This window comes from Triturus cristatus, chromosome 7 (assembly GCF_964204655.1).
Source record: "Triturus cristatus chromosome 7, aTriCri1.1, whole genome shotgun sequence".
Classification (NCBI taxonomy): Eukaryota; Metazoa; Chordata; class Amphibia; order Caudata; family Salamandridae; genus Triturus; species Triturus cristatus.
The window spans coordinates 934,905,884-934,927,817 of NC_140590.1; the positions used below are offsets into that span (position 1 = coordinate 934,905,884).

Consider the following 21,934-nt stretch of genomic DNA (forward strand, 5'->3'; position numbering starts at 1 on the left):
CAGATCCCCCGCCCCTGCGCACTGTTCTCTTATCCTGCAGCTGCCATTGATCAACGGAAGAGCCCATCCTCTACCAAACAATTTCTTGCCTAGGAATTGCAGACAAATCATAGGTAGATACAAAGAGCGGGAGAAACTAGCAGTAGGGGAAATGGAGGTCACACTGGGTCTCGGCTTCGGTCCCCCCGTGGCTGTTCAAGCTCTATGCTTCGGTAGTCTGCCCAGCGCCTCCAGATCTTGTAGTGCTTCTGGGGACACCGCTGGCCTCAAATATTGGGATCTCCAAACCCATACAAAAGTCCATACCATTTTTCCAAGCCAAGACCAAGGGGGCCAGTGCCTCCTTCCAGGAAACCCAGGAGCATGAGATGACGCTTATAAATATTGCCCCCAATCCCTTCCATCACATGTAGGAGGACTAGCTTCGGCGAATTAGGGAGCTCCCACCCCAGCACTTCAGAAAGACAGGCCAGCACCCCCCTCCAGAATCTTGCTAGTACAGTGCAATGCCACACCATGTGCAGCAGGGTCCCTTCCTCATGCTCGCAACGGTGACACACCGGGGAAGCCACCAAGCCCGTCCTCCAGAGCCTGACCCTGGTATAATAAACTTGATGATGGTATTTAATTTGAATAAGCCGCAGGCTCATTGCAATAGCCGGCCCTCGCGGGGTAGCCAGAGCCTTTGTCAAGTCCTCCTCTTCCATCTGACCCACATCGCCCTCCCAGGTTCCCCTTAAACGCTGCAGCGAAGGGGAACAGTGTGTAACTATGGACTGGTAGATTTTGGAAATCTTATGGTCCAGGAGGTCCTCCATAAATACCTTGGCCTCCACCGGTCTGAACTCCGGCAGCGAGTCCAGACCCTCCAGACTGGGGGAGATAGCATGCCTGAATTGTAAGTATTTAAAAAATTGGGTCTTCGGCATCTGAAAGTCCTTCTGGATATCTTGAAAGGATTTTAAAATCGGACCCCGCATGATGTCACCCAAGGTGGATATCCCAATGCTGTCCCAGTCGCGGAACCCAGACAGGATCGGCAATTGCGGAATGCGGCCATTATGCCATAGTGGGGTCTCCCGAGTTAATCTGTTCCACCAGCCCATCCTCCGTAACGTCTGCCTCCAGTTCTGGAAAACCGTCTGCGTGGCAGACTGTAGGGAGCGTCTCAGCGGGGCAGAATAAAGAATAGTGTGTAGTGTGGTGACCCGTGCAGCACCGCTCCACGGCATAAGCCGTGTCTGCCCTATCCCCGTACCACCACTCATTTAAAACGAGTAGATGTGATGCAACATGGTAAGCCCAAATGTCAGAAGTTGCCAGCCCCCCGCAATACGTGGACAGCAAACCAGTCCGGATCACCACCCCAACCTCCCCACCATCCCAGAGGAACTGACCCAAGGCAGAGTTCACCTGACAAAACTGCTGCGGGGGAATCGGATAGGGATGATTCTGAAGTTGATACAGAAGGCGCGGGAGCGGCACCATCTTGAAAATAGCTGACCGGCCGTAAATGGACAGGGGCATGTGGGACCAGGTCTTAATATCCACACGCACTCGCTCCCATACCGGTGCGAGGTTTCGCTCCCAAGCCGTGGTGGGGGAATTAGACAGATACACCCCCTAATATTTTAAACCTCCATGCACCACCCGCACCAACGATGCCCAGGAACCGGGCACGCCATCTGTTTTTTTTTTTTTATTTGCATTACTGTAACTGGTTTTCCCCATGTGTAGCCCAGTGTATATTGTTCTTTGATCACCTCCTCTATTTCCGTAGCACTCTACGTAGGCATGTGGGGGCACTGTACCACAGCGAACAAGACTTGTGGTGGTAGGTAGGAGTATAGCTCTGCCCATAAAGAGTGAACCCTGAATATTGTATACCCTGTGCGTATTATTGTGAACAGTACGAAGGGTGGTGTGGTTGTCAGACACTCCCACATTTTTGCTAACTGAAATTCCTCTTGACTTTGCCTCCTATATCTATTCTTTCAGTAGCCTCTTCATGTGTCGAGTATTGTCCTCTTAGACCAGTTTGAGGACTGGATCATCTTTTTACTCTAAAACATAGCTGTTTTGAAGCTTGAGTGCAAACCCGTATCTACCCATATACATACCTTGCAACTTCCTCATATGTTTAGATTTTCATACCTCCAATCATCCTTTCCTGCAGAAGCACTCTCCCTTTTGTCTAACTACAATGGATTCTTGTCTCTTGCCATTTCTTGGGCACTTAACATGAATACTACTCTCTAGTTTTCCTGTTGCCTAGCCTCATTCAACTATCCCCTGGGCTTACACATACTTTATTCTCATTAGTTCTCACTAGCATCAATGGCAACTTCTGACAAATGGCCCCATGATCTATTCTCAACTTTTTGGAACAGAATTGACTTGTCACATTGTTTTAATTGTTTTGATTGTCTCTGTATTAATAATATTGTCAGTTTACCGTTTATATAAACTAATTGATATTTTTATGTTTTATGATACTTCTTGTTTATCTGGTGTACTTCCATGATATTTGATGATCGAGTAAAGTTTTGAAAGACTTGTCAAATATTTGATAAAATGGTCTTTTAACTTTTACTTCAGTTCAATAGTTTGCAGACAAAGAGGACCCAACAACATAACCTAATGTTTAAAAAGATTAAGTAATCCTGTTGATCCCAGTTCCTTCATAGATGTGTGACCTAAACTGCTAGCTTGAATATGTTTGCTTCAAAAGTATATATGTTCGAGGCATATGAGCTGCAGATTACACACTTGTACATAGATCGCCATCTGGTGTTGGGCCTGGATGTTTGCAGTTTGTTTTTCCTTTTGGAAAGTCTTTGGAAGTCACGAGGTCGGTGACTCCTCCTTTGGATCGTGTTGCGCATGGGCTTTGGCTCCATACTCAGATTGGTTTTTTCCGCCATCGGGCTCGGATGTAATCTTCGCGCTCCAGTTCCGAACAGCTTCCAGTTCGACGATCGACGCGCAATCCTCACCCCAAACCGCGGTATTGTTTTGATCGCGATCTCCCGTACTCGACGCGCCTTTTCATTGGCACAGACCTTCGGTTCCAGTCGTCGACGGTGGCCTTCGGGCCTCTCCAAGCTTAGGTCCTGGCTAATGGAAAGGATTCCATTTAAAAAGTGCCCTCGATGTGGGTCCAAATATCCCCACACCGATCTCCACGAGGTATGCAATCTCTGCCTCTCCCCTGAACACGAGGCTCGAGACTGTCCGGTGTGTAAGTCCTTCCGGTCCAAAAAGTCTATTCGGGACCGAAGAGCCAGAAGAACTATGGCGCACTCCTCGATGACAATTCCGGACGACATCTTCGGAGAAGGCATCGACGCTCCAGAGCGTTACACCGACAAGGGCCTCGTCAGCGCTTCCGAAGCCGACGACTCAGATGTGGAGGACATCACCCCGGCGCAGAGGGTCGTGAGTACTGATCACCCCCACCCCTGCCAGCACCGAAAAAGGCTCCGGTCACACCTTCGCCTCTGGGCCTAGGCAAGACCAAGGACACTGCTTCCAACACCGCACCTTCTGGCCCGGTAAAGAAGCCAAGCAAGCCTTCCGGCGGCTCGGGCTAGAGCCAGCCTATCGTCGGTGCCGATAGACACGCTTCGGCACCGAAAAAGAAGCCGACCTCCATATCGACACCGAGCCCCGATCCGAAGCACTCTGAGTCGAAACCCAGCTCTTCGGCACCGACACCACCTTTGGTGCCGACCAAAGCACACCAGGGCACCGACACTTCGAGGTCGAAACCCATCTCGGCGCCGACCAAGCGTCCGGAGATTCCCAAACCAGGTTCCAAACAACGAACCGGCACAGAAAAGCCTAAAAAGCCAACGGCCCCGACGCCGACGGACCGACAAGCCTCACCGGACTTATTTACACCGGATCCCTTGCAAAAAACACTCCCCAAGGATCCAAAAACTGGACATTTGACACTTTCTTCCAAAAAGAGACATTTGGAGAAGCCTGCTCCACCTCCGCCTCCAAATAGAGGAAGGACTCTGCTACCTCTCCGTTCAGAATACTTTCCCCACCTCCTCCACCTCCCCCACCTCCCCCACCTCCTCCACCTCCGCCTTCTCCACCCCCTCCGCCTTCTCCACCCCAACCTCATCGTTCTCCCACCCCTTCTCCACACGATGATGATCACGGGGACCCATATGATGACATAGGGGATGTCCCCCAGGACCTACCCACAGGGGACCCCACCCCTACAGGATCCCCAGACCCATGGGACGACTACAATATCCCTGATATCCCCAACGTCCCACAAGATGATCTTTACCCCTCCAGACCATCTCCACCAGAAGACTCATTGGGGTTTCAACGTCTACGGCAAAGGGCGGCACACTATCACGGGGTAGACTTGCATACCGACCCCGTGGAGGAAGATTTCCTCCTCAACACATTCAACACCACACATAGGTCTACCTCCATATTACCTATGCTTAGGCTTTCCTGTTTTCAGTTTCTATTTTTGGTAAATTCTGGTGGGGTTTTTTCAGTGTTTTCCAGTGACTTCAATCCCTTAAAAAAACAGTGGCTATCTGTGGTTACACATTATTGCGCCATTAAAAACAACAAACCGTGTTTTTCCAGTGTTTATGGAACTTTTTGCTTTTATTATTGCTTGCTTTCTGCACTGATAGTGCATGATATATAGACAGTGTATGTACATTGTGTATGAGTTCCAAATGCATTTTTACAAATCAAACTTATCGTAGTACACCATACAATACTTCTTCAGTGAGTCTTTGGTCATGCACGGTCGTTCTTTCCTTCTCATGTAAACTTTTATCCGTGGAAAGGCCCTCTCAACATTGGCACTTGAGACAGGCAACATCAAAATAGCCAGTACACCATTTGCTAACTTTGGCCACTGGCATAGCTTTCTATACCAATACTGGTGCACCTGAAGATTGTGATTCTCTGCGACAGGTTCTGCAACATATGCGTTGAACTGAGCGCACATGCCCTCAGTTTTTGAAGCGGTCAAAAATGAGGCAGCACTTTTGAAACTCCAAAGAAAATGTCCCTTTATGGAAGGGATCATTAAATTGTGCAGAGTACCACAGTGAGGCTTCATTGACTTCAAATGCCATGGTTGGTGAAGGGCTATTTCTCATACATTGTAAAATAAAAGTTCCTGAATTGCTCCGCAACTTTTCTTTGCTTACCAAGTGGCAAGTACCCTAACATGGAACATGTTGCAGTGCCAAAGTCACTAAAAGTGTCACCCAGCGTACTCTCAAGGAGATGTTTGACATCTACAAGAATTATGCTGAACACTTGGCAGGCAAGGGTGTTTTAAGACGCTATTTTTTTTATGTCCATCCACTACAGCAGTCATGCTTTCCTGTAAAAATCTAAGAATGCAGCAGAGTGTACTTTTTTTAAAATCCCCATCAATATGTGACCATCACTCAGCAAACGTTCTGTAAACGGTTGCCACATGCATAATATAGCATTCATAGCCTTTAGGACTGAGAACCACCAGCTAAGTGACACAGTTGGGATGGCTCTTTCTTTGGTGCCACACAAAGCACAAAATGAGAAATATTTGTGATTTAGTTCCCACGCAAAACAAAACAGTGCACCAGAATGGACTAAAAAGTCAATAGCATTCTTCATTAACTCTGAAGATTGTAAAGATGCTTTCAGATTGCCATCTACAAAGTGGCAAGGATCTGTTACAGGGAAGCACTTCAGCTTAGGTATCAATTTTGGCAGGTCATCACACAACTTTTTCATATAAGTAGCTGAATCACTATAAATACAATCAATACCACTCCAATCTTTCTTGAACTTGGTAAAAACTTTTTGCAGCAGCATTCCAAGTGACACTGCATTCCATGTTTTCCAAAAGTCTGGTGTCATGTTTTCACCAGTATCCCAGATGCTTTGTGACTGCACTCTTTTCACATATACCTGTCACTATACCTTGCCTTGAATGTTTAAAGCCTGGGCTGTTTGGCAATTCACCTACTATCAATACTGACTCACTAGAAAAGGGGGCTGATGTATCAAGGGTTTTTACTCATTCTCGGTGAGTAAACGTGATGGTACATATTTGGAAAGATTCTTATGAAACCTACATTTTTCCTATCAGTGAAAGACTCAAACATAGTGAAAAAATCAAATATGATTTAGATCTTTCTAGATTCTCTACAGTTTATAAAATAAAAAAACACCAAAAACATGCTTCGAACGCCTGTATCTTTAGACCAAAGACCACAAAACTGAAAAAAGGATGAAGATATTTTAGTGACATCCCTAAACAACAAAACTCAAGCAGAATGTTAGCCCAGTCTTTCTTACTGCTACCTTTACTGCTACCTTGTATAAAAAGGTTACATTGTATTGGCCTATTCAGGAAGAAATAAAAATGACTCTTTCACTCTCCTTTTTCTTTCTTTGAATGGCATTTAGTTTGTGGTTGTGCAGGTTTTTTTTCAGTGTTTATATGTTTACACTGGTGAGGGCTATTTCCCTTCTGGTGGGGTTTTATCAGTTATTATAGGTTTAAACCTAAAACCGGACAGCCTACCTATGCTTAAAGGAGTGGTAAAGCATGCACCAAAAGTTTTTAAGGACCCAGTTAGGGCCAGGGTCATTAACCCGCGCAGTGAGGAAAAAATACAAAGCTGCCCCCACAGATCCCTCCTACATCAGAGGGCCAGCGCTACTAGATTCTCTAGTGGTATCCACTGCATGTAAAAGGGCAAATTCCCAGGCATCGAGCGAAGCACCACCACCTGACAAAGCGTCAAAGCTGCTGGACGCATCAGGAAAGCGCACTGCGTCACAAGCAGCCAATATGTGGCGTATCGCCAATACTCAAGCGCTATTGGCCAGATATGACAGGGCACATTATGACGAGTTAGAAAGCATAATGCACCACCTCCCTGAAAAATATAAAGCTAGGGCCAACGAACTAATTCAAGAGGGTAAGACTATTACTAACACCTCTATACGCTGTGCCTTAGATGCAGCAGACACAGCTTCCAGGGCCATCAATACCAGCGTCGTCCTCCGTCGCCATGCTTGGCTAAGAATATCCGGGTTTAAACCGGAGGTACAAGCCTCCATCCTTAACCATCCCTTTGACCAGGAACATCTATTTGGCCCAAAAGTGGACGAGGCCCTAGAAAAAATGAAGAAGGATACGGATACGGCGAAGTCTATGGGAGCCTTACAGTCACACCCTCCTAGACGCTCCTTTCGCTGCTCTTCCTTTCGAAGTACATCTAGAGGCTACTCCTCAGACACCGCGTCCACTTCATACAAATCCCCTACTCAGTCCACCTTCCGAGGGGTTATCAAAGAGGTGGCTATAGGGGTAACCATAATAAAGGCAGAGGCAAAACAAACAACGCCCGCTCTGCCACAACGCATACCCAATGACTCCCCTCCCCCCCCCCTCCCCCCAGACCATTCCACTCCGGTTGGGGGCAGACTCCAACATTTCCTTCCTGTCTGGGCTACCATCACCTCAGACAAATGGGTAACACCAATAATTCGGTCAGGCTACTGTCTAGAACTAATATCTACCCCTCCAAACATTCCACCCAGGCAGCGCCCAATGTCACAAGAACATTTAATACTCCTAAAGCAGGAGGTAATCTCCCTCCTACAGAAACAGGCAATAGAACCCGTTCCTACCAACCAACAAAACATGGGAGTCTACTCCCTATATTTTCTCATACCAAAAAGGGACGAGACTCTACGACCCATCCTAGATCTCCGGCCCCTAAACACATACATACACTCAGACCATTTTCATATGGTAACACTTCAGCAGGTACTTCCGCTCCTCTCCCAAAACGACTTTTTGACCACCTTAGACCTAAAAGACGCTTATTTCTACATTCCAGTGCACAAAGCTCACCGGAAGTACCTCAGATTTGTTGTGGACGGACAACACTTCCAATTCAAAGTGCTCCCGTTCGGAATCACAACAGCGCCAAGGGTATTCACCAAGTGCCTAGTAGTGGTGGCAGCACATTTGCGAAGACAACACATCCACGTCTTCCCATACTTAGACGACTGGCTGATAAAAGCCAGGTCATACAATCAGTGTGTACCACCATTCAACTACTCCACCAGCTGGGCTTCACAGTAAACCACCAGAAGTCCCATCTCCAACCATCCCACATAAAACAATACCTCGGTGCCACCATAGACCCCTCAAGAGCACTAGCCTACCCCAATCCTGCCAGGATTGCAAGCATTCAAGCTCTATGCACAAAATTCATAGCTTAACACTCCCTTCCAGCTTGAGTGTTTATGCAACTAATAGGGATGATGGCCTCTTGCATTTTCATAGTACCTCACGCAAGACTCCAGATGCGTCCTCTCCAAGAGTGCTTAGCGTGCCAATGGAACCAGGCCCAAGGTCAATTAACAGATCTGGTGTTGGTAGACGGCCCCCCCCCACTTCGCTCTCTGCAGTGGTGGAACACCACAAACCTTTCCAAAGGTCGACCGTTCCTGGAACCGGTTCCTCAAATAGTACTGACAACGGACGCGTCGCTCTCCGGCTGGGGAGCTCATCTACTACATCTCACCACACAGGGCAAGTGAACACCTCAACAAAAGCTACTCCATATCAACCATCTGGAGTTACTAGCAATCTTCTTAGCCCTAAAATCTTTTCAAACTCAAATTTCAGGCAAGGCAGTCCTGATCCGAACAGACAACATGACAGCCACGTATTATATTCAAAAACAAGGCGGCACACACTCCCCACAGCTCTCTCACCTAGCGCAGAGCATATGGAGATGGGCAATACCCCCGAAAATCTTTCTCGTAGCTCAGCATGTCCCAGGAGTCCAAAACACAGTGGCAGATCTGCTCAGCAGGCAGACACAACAGATCCACGAGTGGGAGCTTCACCCGCAAGTTCTTCACCCGTACTTTCAAATGTGGGGGCATCCACAGATAGACCTCTTCGCCACCCACGAAAACACCAAATGCCCAAGCTTCGCCACCAGATATCCACATCCATTGTCCAAAGGAAATACGATATGGATGAACTGGTCAGGCAGATTTGCGTACGCTTTTCCGCCTCTCCCACTCATTCCACTAGTGGTGCGCAAACTACAACAACACTCCCTCACACTAATCCTAGTAGCTCCAACGTGGGCCAGACAACCGTGGTATACCACACTGCTGGAACTATCTGTAGTACCGCACCAAAAACTACACCTCTCTCCACACCTCTTAACCCAGAACCATGGAGAGATCAAACACCCGGACCAGGCGCAGCTCAACCTTGCGATCTGGCTCCTGAAATCCTAGAAATCGGATACCTAAATCTTCCCCCTGACTGTATGCACGTCATCAGAGAAGCTAGAAGACCTACCACTAGAGCGTGCTACGCAGCTAAGTGGAAACGTTTTGTTGTTTATTTGCCATAACAACACCATCAATCCACTGGACGTGTCCATTCAACACATCATAGGCTACTTACTCCACCTACAAAGGTGCAATCTAGCCTACACGTCTATTCGACTACACCTCGCAGCTATTGCAGCTTACCTACAAAACAGGCAACATCTATCACTCTTTTGAGTGCCTGCCATCGAAGCCTTCATGGAAGGCCTTAAAAGAATAATTCCCCCCAGAGTGCCACCCTCACCTGTGTGGAACTTAAATATCGTTCTCACAAGGCTAATGGGGCCTCCCTTCGAACCTCTGCACAAATGCGAATTACAATTCCTAACATGGAAAACCGCTTTTCTTGTAGCCATCACTTCCCTTAGAAGGGTCAGTGAGATACAAGCACTTAACCATTCAAGAACCTTTTCTCCAAATGCACCACAACAAGGTTGTTCTCCGTACCAACCCAAAATTCCTCCCTAAAGTCATTTCTCCCTTTCACCTAAACCAAACAGTAGAACTACCAGTATTTTTCTCGCAACCACAGACCGTTGCAGAAAGGGCTCTTCACACACTGGATGTCAAACAAACCTTACTCATTCAAAGAACACAACCTTTCCATAAGACCAAACAACTGTTTGTTTCTTTCTCTCCACCGCACAAAGGCAACCCCCATCTCAAAATCAGGGATAGCTAGGTGGATTGTAAAATGCATTCAAATCTGCTACCATAAAGCAAAGCGAATGCTATCCATTCCCCCGAAAGCCCATTCTACATGAAAAATAGGGGCTTCCATGGCATTCTTAGGGAACATCCCATTAGATGATATCTGCAAAGCAGCTACATGGTCAACACCGCACACTTTCACCAAACACTATTGTGTAGATGTGCAAACTAAGCAACAAGCTAGTGTGAGCCAGGCTGTACTCAAAATATTATTTCAAACCACTGCAACAGATACGGGTGGTCGCCGTTAACAGTGGGTACTGCTATATAATCTATGCACAAGTGTGTAATCTGCAGCTCTTATGCCTCGAACGGAATATGCTACTTACCAGTATGCATCTGTTCTTGGCATGTAGAGCTGCAGATCTACACACGCCCACCCGCCTCCCCGGCTACCTGTATCTGTCCCAGTTTATCTTATTTAGATAGCACACACATGGGCGTCTTCACTGTTATTACTACGCTCCATCTTTCCCTGCTGGCGAAAAACAATCTGAGGATGGAGCCGAAGCCCATGCGCAATACGATCCAAAGGAGGAGTCACCGACCTCGTGACTTCCAAAGACTTTCCAAAAGGAAAAACAAACTGCAAACATCCGGGCCCAACACCAGATGGCGATCTATGCACAAGTGTGTAGATCTGCAGCTGTACATGCCAAGAACAGATGCATACTGGTAAGTAGCATATTCCTTCTTTTTTTTTATCCGTTTCAGTGACACACCAACATTATACTGATCGTTCTATACTGCACTTGTTTTAATAATATTCCTTGTCAGTGGCCTGGCAAGCCATGATGGCGGATGTGTGCTAGGCGAGCTCCGCTCAGCCTAAGCAATTATCCTTGATTAATCCTGCCTCGCCGGTCCTATTTTACACTCCAATTGCATCTGGAACGGAGTGCGAGTGTGGGCTATCCTTGAGGCCTAATTCTACGCCTGGGGGCAATTTGCAAGCGGTGGAGGTGGCGGCCTGGCTCGCGGCCTGACGAGCATGTGGAGCGGAGGCGGGACCCTGCTGCCGCTGGGGCAGAGAGCACCGGTCTCGGGGCCTCCGGGACCGTGTAACTCCAGCGGCGGAGTGCCTGCGTGAGCCCTTTGCTGGGGAGGGGCCTGGTTGCGGCTGCGGTCATAGGGGCCGAAAGTCCCTATCCAGTAAGCGGACATCTCTATAGGCCCCCCCCCCCACACTCTGGCGAGCGGCAGCCCTGTGGTCGGCGGCCGTACCGGGTCGCGGGAGGTGTCGCGGGGGTAGGGCTCTGTATCGGAGCTCAGGCGGTGGGGGTTGTGACTCCTCGGCTCCTGAGCCATCACAGTGCTCTTTGGCTGCGGTCGCGATCGAGCCTCGGCACCCAGAGGGCCGCTTCCTTCGTCTATCTCTCCTCCCCCTCGTTCCTGGGAGCTCGCATCGGCGGCCATTTCGGTCACGCGAGCTGGAGGCGGGAAGAGTATAGATCCGTGAGCCCATTGTGAGTCGTTGCTGTGGTGCTGTGTGGGGGCCCTGAAGAGAGAGGTCTAGTGTGTGGGACTCCCCCCCCCCCCCCCCCCCCCCCCCCCCCCACCCCCGGATTTCCGGTGGGCGTCGCATGGCCGGCAGCGCCTGAGGCAGCTGAGATACCTTGAGAGGTACCCTCCATTGCTGCTGGGGTTGCGGGTTTGCCCGTGGGCGCTGGCTGCCTCTACTTAGTCTTGCTACCCTCTCTCTGCTGCTTGGTGGTCCTGTGCTCGGCAGCCAGGTTGGGTCGTTTGGGACGCACTTGTATGTCTTTGTGGCATCAAGGGAGGGCTTGGAGGGCCCGGGACTGCTTGCTAGTGCCCCGTGGACTATCTGAATTAGGGCGCTTCGCATTTCCCGGTCATCTTGCTTCACTTCATCTGACAAGGGGCCACTTATATGCTAAAGGTCTTGGAGGGTCTGTTCTTTGTGTCTTGGCCCATCAGACATTGCCAACTATATAAACGGAGGCTAAGCGGTGCCATTGCTGGAGTGATGCGGTGGCTGGCATCGGGGGACCTGGTGCCAGTGGTTGGCCTATCTATGCTTGTTGGCAACAGTGGAATTGGCGGCACTAGTGGATGCCAGCAGGTGAGAGCCGCCCATCAGCGCTTTCGCATTGGCGGTAGGGCCATGCGAGCGCCATTGGGGCCCCGTCCGGTTGGGGCCCCTGGCCGGTTGGGGCCCCTAATACTGTTTCCGTGCCTCAGCCCTCCTGCAGCTCACTACATACTCCTGATCAGCGGCTGGGTTGGGTCGTGGGAGTTTGGTGTGGGGATCTCTTGATCTCTCCCCCCCCCCCCCCCCCCTTTTTTTGTCCTGTTTGGGGTCCTCGGATATCTTCTGGGCCTGTGCTGGGAGAGACGGACATGACATGACAAGACAAGAGGGGAGGCGGCTCGTCCAAGCATGGCCCGATTGATAAATTCACTGGCCCGAGTGTAGCGGCTGTGGTGTCTGGGGGACCGCAGGGGACTATGCCGTACAATGCAGTGCTCATGGCCACCATTACTCAGTCCAGGGACATGTTGGACGCTAAAATCGGGGCAGTCGGTTTCGATGTCATGCTCCTGCGGCAAGACCTGCGTAATGCTGTATCGCGCATAACTAAGGCTGAGACCCGCATATCCGGGGTGGAAGACGATTTCTCTACGCTAAAGAAAAAGATGGCCACCATGGAGACCACCCAACGAGGTCTTGCGATGCGGGTGGAGAACGCCGAGGGGTGGGCCAGGCACAATAACCTCCGCTTTGTTGGGTTCCCGGAGAGCTGTGAAGGGGGAGATATGGAATGGTTCCTCACGCAGTGGCTGGAGGGCTGGCTGCCTCCGGAGTCTATGTCCCGCTGTTTCGTGGTGGAGCGGGCCAAAAGGGCGCTTATGCAGAAGCCCCCGTCTGGGGCTTGCCCGAGGCCAGTTATCGCGAAACTCTTGAACTATCATGATCGCGATGTGATATTGAAGCAGACCCGCATCAAGGAGCCCTTGGTCTATGACAATGCTCGCATCCTCATCTTCCCTGATTACACACGACTGGTCCAGCAACAGCGGCAGTCGTTTCTGGCGGCAAAGGCCCGTCTGAGAGACCTTAAGCTTCCATATGCTCTACTATATCCTGCCCGCCTGCGAGTGGTATACCGCTCCCGCACCCATTTCTTTGACTCGTCAGAGGAGGTCTTTAAAATCACTGATGAGACGGTGTGGGTGCGAGCTCATATGCCGCCTGGAAGGGAGTCCGATTCCTCATCGAGCGTTGGCGGCCCGAAGGGGGCCCCAGATGCAGCAGAGGGGCACCAGAGGATCGCGGTCCAGGTGCCGCTCCTAGTCCTGTGGCGCATTCGTCCCGGGCTGACTCGGCCCCTGGGCGACAGACTTCGGCGGCTTGATTTTTGAGCCCGCGAGGGGCTGCGGTGAAGTAGATTGCCTTGTTCTGATCGGAGGGGCTCGTTTATTGGCCGGGAGCTTTGTTAGACTTTTGCTAGCAGAGAGTGTGCCTATGATACATGGGCTGTAAGTTGGGGAACCATTGGTCGGGGTGGGCCGCATCGTCCTGTTGGGGGTTGTAGGTCATCCCGATGGACAGATGCTTCATGGTTATTGAGGTATAGGGTGGGGGGTTTGTTGAGTGGGGGTTGTTTCTGTTCTCTGATCGCACTTTCGCTCACTGACTGTAGTTATTCGCACATTTCTGGTTTTGTGAGGGGTTCACGGGGGTGGCAATTTTGATACACCGCAGTGTCCCGTATACACACACCAAGCAGTGGACGAACACTCAGGGGCGATACTTATTCCTCCAGGGCAAGGTCGGGGAGGATCCTTTGGTGCTGGGTAGTGTTAGTTGTTTCCCTCCCACCCCCCGCTTCAGTGGAATCTAGTGGAGCGTCTTATGACTCTTTAGGCCAGGCGGTTTATCCGTAGTCGGCGGGGACTGGAACGATGTGATGGATATGGCCAGGGATCGCTGGAATGCTGGGGGCTGTCATGAGGGTGGTCGCATCACAAAGTTGCATTTCTTGGTGACTGGGCTTGATTGGGTAGACGTATGGCGTCACCTCCACATCGATGGTCGGGAATTCACGTATCTCTCTGCGGTCCACAACTCCTATTTCAGAATTTATTACCTCTTTGTTCCCCGAGTGGCGTTGGGTAGGGTGATGGCGGCGGAGATTCTTCCGCGGGTCCTGTCAGACCACTCCCCGGTGGCCCTCACTCTACAAATAATGCGGATGAAGCAGCCGTTTAGGTGGCGCCTCTCAGTATGGCATCTGCAAAATTATGATTATAGGGAACACATGAATTGCGCTATCGCTCAATACTTGACAGTTAATGCGGGGTCAGTTCTCAAGGCCGAGTTACTATGGGAGGCAATGAAACCTACACTGAGAGAGGTGGACATTTCCTGGTGTGCAGGGGCACGTAGGGAAGAGCTGCTGCAGGTGGAGGCTGGCATAGAGAATCTTGAACTTAGGATCCGGGTGGCGGCAGGCAGCCAGGTCAGAAGGCAATTGCTTGTGGCTCAACAGAATTATGCAGCACTCCTGATGGATGAGGCCCGCCAAGCCTGGTTGGCGACTCGTAGTAGGGAGTATCAGTGGGGGGATGAATCCAGCAAGATGCTGCATTGACTCTTGTCAAGGAATGTTTCATACACAGGCCATCCCGGGCATCTTGGGCTCGGCAGGCGAACCACTCACAGACCCAGTGGCCCAGCTGCGAGCTTTGCCACATATTATGCAGATCTGTACGCCCCTAGAAAATGTTTGCCAGCCGCCACAATAGATAGGTTCCTAGATGATCTTCCGCTAAAAGGCTCTCTCGGATGAGGTACGGACACAATTGGAGCTGCCCCTGACGGACGAAGAGTTGGGCACTGCACTGGGAGAGCTTAACTCGTGGAAGGCGCCGGGGCCCAATGGGTTCCCCAGTGAATTTTTTTAACGCTACTGCTTGCAGTTGGGCCCTCAATACCGCTCAGTGGTGGAGGAGGCGCGAGAGCGAGGCTCTTTTCCTTCAAATTGGAGACATGGGGAAGTGGTTGTCTTTCACAAGCTGGGCAGGCCCCCGGATCAACATGCATCATACCGTCCCATCTCTCTCCTGAACGTGGAGGCTAAAATCCTGGCGAATCGCCTCCTACCCCATATTACAGCCCTGGTCCATCTTGACCAGGCTGGATTCATGCCTCAGAGAGCAACCAAAAACAACAGTTGATGGACAGAATGCAGAACAATGTCATACATTCACCCCAGTACAGAGATCTGGGCCTAAATCCATAGATTTTTGGCTCACCATGCCGTTCCAGTTTGAACCCAGCCATATGCATATCAGTCTTGACCCTGTGCCTCATCGGTACAGTCCAGCCCGAACTGCCAAGCCAGGTCCTCCCTGGACTGGAAACAAGCATCCTAGGACCGGTTTCGCGGTTTCACCCCTCTTCAGCCAGGATAGCTTGATTCCAGTGGCATGGAGAGCACGGGACCCACGTCTGGGCATACCCTTCCCACTCGGTGTTACAAATGCAAAAACAGTTGATGTACAGAATGCAGAACAATTGCATACATTCACCCCAGTACAGAGATCTGGGCCTAAATCCATAGTTGTTTTGCTCACCATGCCGTTCCAGTTTAAACCCAGCCACATGCATATCAGTCTTGACCCTGTGCCTCATGGGTACAGTCCAGCCCGAACTGCCAAGCCAGGTCCTCCCTGGACTGGAAACAAGCATCCTAGGACCGGTTTCGGGGTTTCACCCCTCTTCAGCCAGGATAGCTTGATTCCAGTGGCATGGAGAGCATGGGACCCACGTCTGGGCATACCCTTCTCACTCGGGGTGACAAATGCAAAAACAACAGTTTATGGACAGAATGCAGAACAACCAGGCATAACATCAGGCGGGTGCATGTGGCAGTGGCGGCCATTCGGCAGCTGTGAGAACCGGCGGCGCTACTATTGGCCGACATGGATAGGGCATTTGACTCCCTTAGCTGGGTGTACTTATTCACATTACTACATAGACTCAATTTTAGACCGCGATTCCTTTCCTACTTAACTCTCCTATACACTGACCTAACAGCGTCGGTGTGGGTAGCCGGTGCGATCTCATCCACGTTTTCCATTAGGTGGGGCACGAGACCGGGTTGCCCCCTGTCCCCATATCTATTTGCCCTGGCTATGGAGCCTCTGGTTGCATGGGTGCGAATGGATGCGCAGGTACGGGGCTTCGAATGGGCTCGGGGTCTGTCGGACAGGATAGCATTATATGCGGAGGATGTCCTCTTCTTCCTTACGAATGTGGACAGGACGGGGCCGCGGTTACTGCGTATTATGCAGATTTTTGGGGAGACATCCGGACTGTATATGAATCCCCGAAAGTCCACGTTGTGGATTCTGGGAGATTGGACTGATTTGGGTTTGTGGGTCTCGTCAGTTCAGTTAGCAACGGGGGGGCTGAAATATCTTGGTGTGTTCGTGTCGGACGAGCCCGCTATCTCCTGGGAGTGCAACCTGGTACCGCTGTGGGAATGAGTGCGTGACGATCTTAAGACCTGGTCCCGTATGCTCCTGTTTATATAAGGCAGATCGTCAATATTTAAGATGGTGGCGCTTCCCTGGCTCCTTTGTCAATTGCAGAATCACTCTTACCAAATATCACTCTGATGGTTCCGACAAGTGAATGCAGCTCTTGGGCACTTCCTATGGGAGGGGGGCAAGGTGCGTGTGGCCCTGCGGACGTGTTTTTTGTCTACTTATTGCGGGGGGCTAGCGTCCTTAGACATTTACTCGTACTATCAGCCCTCACATCTGCCAGTCCCAAATGAATGGTGGTATGGCAATAGGGAAGATCCGGCATAAGCGGTCGAGCGACGACTTATGGGCGCCTACTCGCTACACACGATCCTGTATTCAGCGCCACTGCGGGGCTCGCTGCTGTCGGCAACACGGGTTGTGTTTCAGGTCTGGAGGCAGGTGCTGCGAAGGATGGGGTGGTGGAATACACTGATTCTGAGAACTCCCCTCTAGAATAACGGGCGGTTGCCGCATCTGGCGGCCCTGCAGGGTTTCCGGGGGTGGAATGACATGGGCATCTCGGTCTTGGGTGATGTTATGAGGGGACTGGCACTCAAATCCTTCCAGGACCTTCAGAAAGAATTTCACATGCCGCAGTCCCAATTCTATCGGTACCTTCAATTTCGCACGCTCTGTCCCCTTTGCCGGAGTTCAGCCCGCTGGAGGCGAAGGTTTTTATGGGAAATCTCCAGGAGCGCAAAATCTCCAAGATCTATCAATCCCTAGTTACCCATTGCTCCCCCACGCTACAGAAACTCAGGGGGGATTGGGAGGGTGATTTGGGTCCATTGGATGAATAAGACTGGACTGAAGCCTTAGCTGCCCTGCGGGGGGGCGGCCATAACAGAACGACTTTGTCTCGTCCAGTTTAAGTATCTACATAGGGCCTACTTTACACGGGTGCGTTTGTGGAGGGCGGAGCTGATTGCTTCTCCTGTGTGCCTTCGATGCAGTTGGGAGAAGGGTACACTCATACACACTGTCTGGCACTGTCTCTCCTTAGATCGTTTCTGGAGGGGGGTTTTCACCTGTCTATCGGAGGTATTGGGTTGGGATCTCCCCCGCTTGCTGAGTCTTGCTCTGCTACATATCATGGAGGGGATAGGAGGTAACATCTATAAACGACACATAATGCAATTGGGCTTTACCCTGATGAAAAGGGACATAGCTAGGGCGTGGAAGGCACCGAGGGCCCCTTCAGTAGCTGCGTGGAAGGATGGCCTAGACTTCTGTTTGGGCCTGGAGAAACCCATCTTCATTCCAGGGGGTTCCCGCACAAACACTTCAAAATTTGGAAACGGTGGGCGGACTATCGAGGACTGCTGTTAGAGCCGGTCCCTGTGGCAGGGGACGCCCCTCTGATGTGATCCTTATTTTAATGATGGGAACGGGGGGTACCGTGCGGCGGGATATTCTGATTGGCAGACCTTTTGTTCTAGCCAAATGATTCGGTCTAACTGTGGGTGTATGGTGTGATCGGGGGGGAGGGGTTGGGGGCAGGGGGAGTTAGAATTTATTTGTAATGCTTTTCTATCTCCTGTATTTTAAATTGAAAATGTCAAAGTCAATATAATATGCTATGATTGTGCTGATGTCTCTGGGGTACAGAGCCCTGTAATATATGTGTAATTTGACTAATAAAATCTGTTCTAAAAAAAAAAAATACTTGTCACTCAAGTGTGCCATCTTTAATGTTACAGCCTAGATGTCAAAAAGCAGGTGGAGTGTGCACTGTAATTTTCAAGGTAAATAATGCAACAACATTGCTCTTTTTCCTTTTAATAATGGACTAGGCTGCACAAGAGGAAAAATAGGGTGCATGTGATTACCCTCCTAGTGGTAACCAAATGTCTCTGCACTTGTGTGAAATGAGAACATAGCTTTCCCATAGAAGTCACGTCTGTTTTTCCGGAGATAGACTCAGCACTGTTAGCTGATTGCTGCTCTTTAGGGACAGGTGATGCTGTCAGACGTCCTATTTGAGAGGGGTGTTCAGGAAGCCACTTTGATTGACCGGGTCATACTGCAAATCAAATGGCATTAACACTGTACACAGCCGCAGGCGCTCTTTTGAACATTTGCTACAGCTCCACTGATGATGGATTTTCCTGAGCCTTGACTTCCCAGTTAAATCTTAAGTTTTGTTATTATGCAGGTTATTGTGTCACCTTTGATAAATGCTTACTTATTGCCTTCAGAGTTTTCAAATTAAGAATTGTATAGGGCTTTGTTGTACAAATATGACCGAGTAGCTCAAGTGCATTTGAGGGTTGCCCTCTTGACAAGAAACCCTGGTATTCTAGTGGGTATGTGATTGACTGCGGATCAGAAGGTTAGAATATGAAGTAAACCGTATTACACCGTTTAAGTAGTTTTTAATTGCTAAAATAAGGCATTAACAAAGGAACATAAATGGAAATAATATATGTGCAGGGTCAGTTGCATCCCTGATATGCAATATTAACTAGTAATACATGACATCTTGTTAGCTTTACCCTGCAGAACATTTACATGAGTAGAACCGTGGCTCCTTAGCAGCAAAGTTCAGCTAGAAAAAGTATTACCAAGACGTTTCTTCTACTAAACCATGCATATCCAATTGCTGAATCATACTAGTCAATAGTGTCTTGCTCATTCTCACCATATCGTTTCAAAATCTTTGATGGCATTCAGATAGTTTTGATGTTTAATGGGTTTTTTGTAAATTAGTTATCCTGTGCCATTGTTTCAGAGAGGGTTTTGAGAGAATTGTCTTTTCAGTGTTACTTGGTCTGTGAGCATGACGTTTATCGTTTGCTACATCCCCTGACCACACATAAAGATTACTGGTAAGTAATCGGAAGTTGAACTGCCAAAATACCTGCTACAGTTTCATTTTGTCTTTTGGGCAATTTAGGCCTCTCGTGTCGTTTGTACATGTAATCTTTTTAGTAAGATTGCTCTTCTCTGGGTAGACAGATTGATGACCCCAAGCCTAAGTTAAATGATCAGTTTTATTTAGCCATTATTTTGATCGTCTATTGAGCATTCTCTTTTGTTCATGAGTGCATTGGGGTCATGAACTGTACATGTGTTGCAACTCCAAGGGCTAGCGGCCAAAGACTTGCCTCTGCATAGTATATTCTTATAATGTAAAGACTGACAAAAAGGAGAGGTGAAGTGGAAATGCTTCGAGGGGTTACCAGTATTCAGCATTACCTTGAGCACTGCTCTAACTTGTCATAGTCACTAATTCCTCCCTCTTACCCTGTGGTGTTGTAGTTCAAGCGTTAGGACGGGCCAGTATTGACCTTTTCATCGCACTTAACCACGCTGCACAGCAGCTACTGTACTGTACAGCATGGCAAGAAAATTGACAAAGCCGCACAGCTCTGTTATATGGCTTTGTCGATATTTATTAAGCCATGTTGTACAGCAGCACGACTAATGTGCAACGTGGTTGAAAGTAAAAATGGAAAAAAGTCACCATGAGGTGGCCATCGTTGAGCAGGTCACAGCACTTTCTGTACTTGTAACCTTGCTTCATAAAATATGTGCTGCTGTACAACATGGCTAACAAGTCTGAAATTAAGTTTTTATCAAATTGTGAAGTTGTTATTTCCGTTATTATAAATTTTACAGAGAGACAGCTACGTGGGTGGTGTTCGTCTTTTAAGTACTTGACTCGTAGGAAATCATTATCAATGTTCCTTTCTTAAGTAATAATCTCACGGAAAGACACAAGAGGGCACGGTTTTATGTCACATGAAACACTGTCCTAAGGATGAACAGATAAACCAGATGTAGAGTATTTGATCAAATGGAGTAAATCAAAGAGATGATATGTAGAAATAACTGATAAATGTCGAAAAACAGAAGATACAAAGGTGACACACGAAAGAAGTGCCAGGAATATAGCAGTATGATGTAAAAAATGTCAGACACTTAGGAAATAATGGTAAAAACACAAGGTATACAGAGTTCTCTTGCCAGATTACTCGGGTGATGAGCATGATTACATAAAAAAATAACTGCACAGACATAACATTTGAACAAGACGGTAAAAGTGAAAGCAGGGGTTCCTTGGGTGCTGAAAGCTGCCGGCTGCGCGCATGCACGCTCGCGTGAACGCAAGCGCTAGGCCGTGTGGCAGCACTTTGCAAACCCGTACACTAAATGTCTCTGCCAGACCAGCGCATGCGCTGGATCAGGCGAGACCTAAAAAGGCCAGGTAATTGGTCCCCATTCATTAAGTGGCTAATAAGAAAGTGACTAACTTCTCAATTGATTTTAAATGTATAGCTCTGTTCTACAGTATGCTGGTGTGACTTACCTTCCTAATGTAAATACTATCCGTCCATCATTTGTTTGTTGTAACGCTTTTCGCCCGAAGTGGGATGGGTATGCCCAGACGTGGGTCCCGTGCTCACTACGCCACTGGAGTCAAGCTATCCTGGCTGATGACGGCTGATAGCCAGAAACCGGTCCTAGGATGCTTGATTCCGGTCCAGGGAAGACATGGCTTGGCAGTTCGGGCTGGACTGTTCCCATGAGGCACAGGGTCAAGACTGATTTGCATATGGCCATGTCTGAACTGGAGTGGCGTAGTGGGCAAAAGAACAATGGATTTAACCCAGATCTCTTGACTGGGGGAGAATGTCTGCATTGTCAGCATTCCGTCAATTTGTTTGTTGTAATACTATCATCAGGGACAGCAATGGTGGTAATAATGTTCATATGGTTTTTTCCATGTAGCATTTTATAACTCACTTACGCTGTTTGTAGCCCTGTATAAAACAGGTCTTACTAGTACCCAATTCAGTGGTACTCTTGATACTGGGTAAGAATTGTGGCCTAATGGTCTGAGCTGCCTGCTTTGGAACTTTGTGAGCTTGGTTCGAGTTTCGACGAAGGCTCAATATGATTTGATTCTGGGCAAGTGATGTAATCTCCTCGTGCCTCAAATAATCTGATTTTGTGTAATGTAATCTGGTGCTCACGTAAAGTGTTCTAATGCAGTATGGCCAAGTTTGTGCTCTGTAAAACTGCAAAAATAAAAATAGACATTTGAACAATGCAAGATACTGAAGTTCTGTAGTAGGGGATCTCTGTGTATAGTCATAATCTATGAATAGTCCCGCCCATGTGCGGGGACTCCGGAGCAATCAAAATATCTCTTAAGCTGTCCTGCATTTGCAAACCTGCAAAGACACTTAAGAGACAGACAAAAATAATACAGCCTAATTACAACACGGCTGCACTGGCCAGC

General features: G+C 48.9%; 1 protein-coding gene across 1 annotated transcript in view; it reads left to right on the top strand.

The window, feature by feature from the left end:
- PFDN1 (prefoldin subunit 1) overlaps nucleotides 1–21,934 on the top strand; it is a 102,323-nt gene that overhangs the window by 45,313 nt on the left and 35,076 nt on the right. The window lies entirely within an intron of this gene.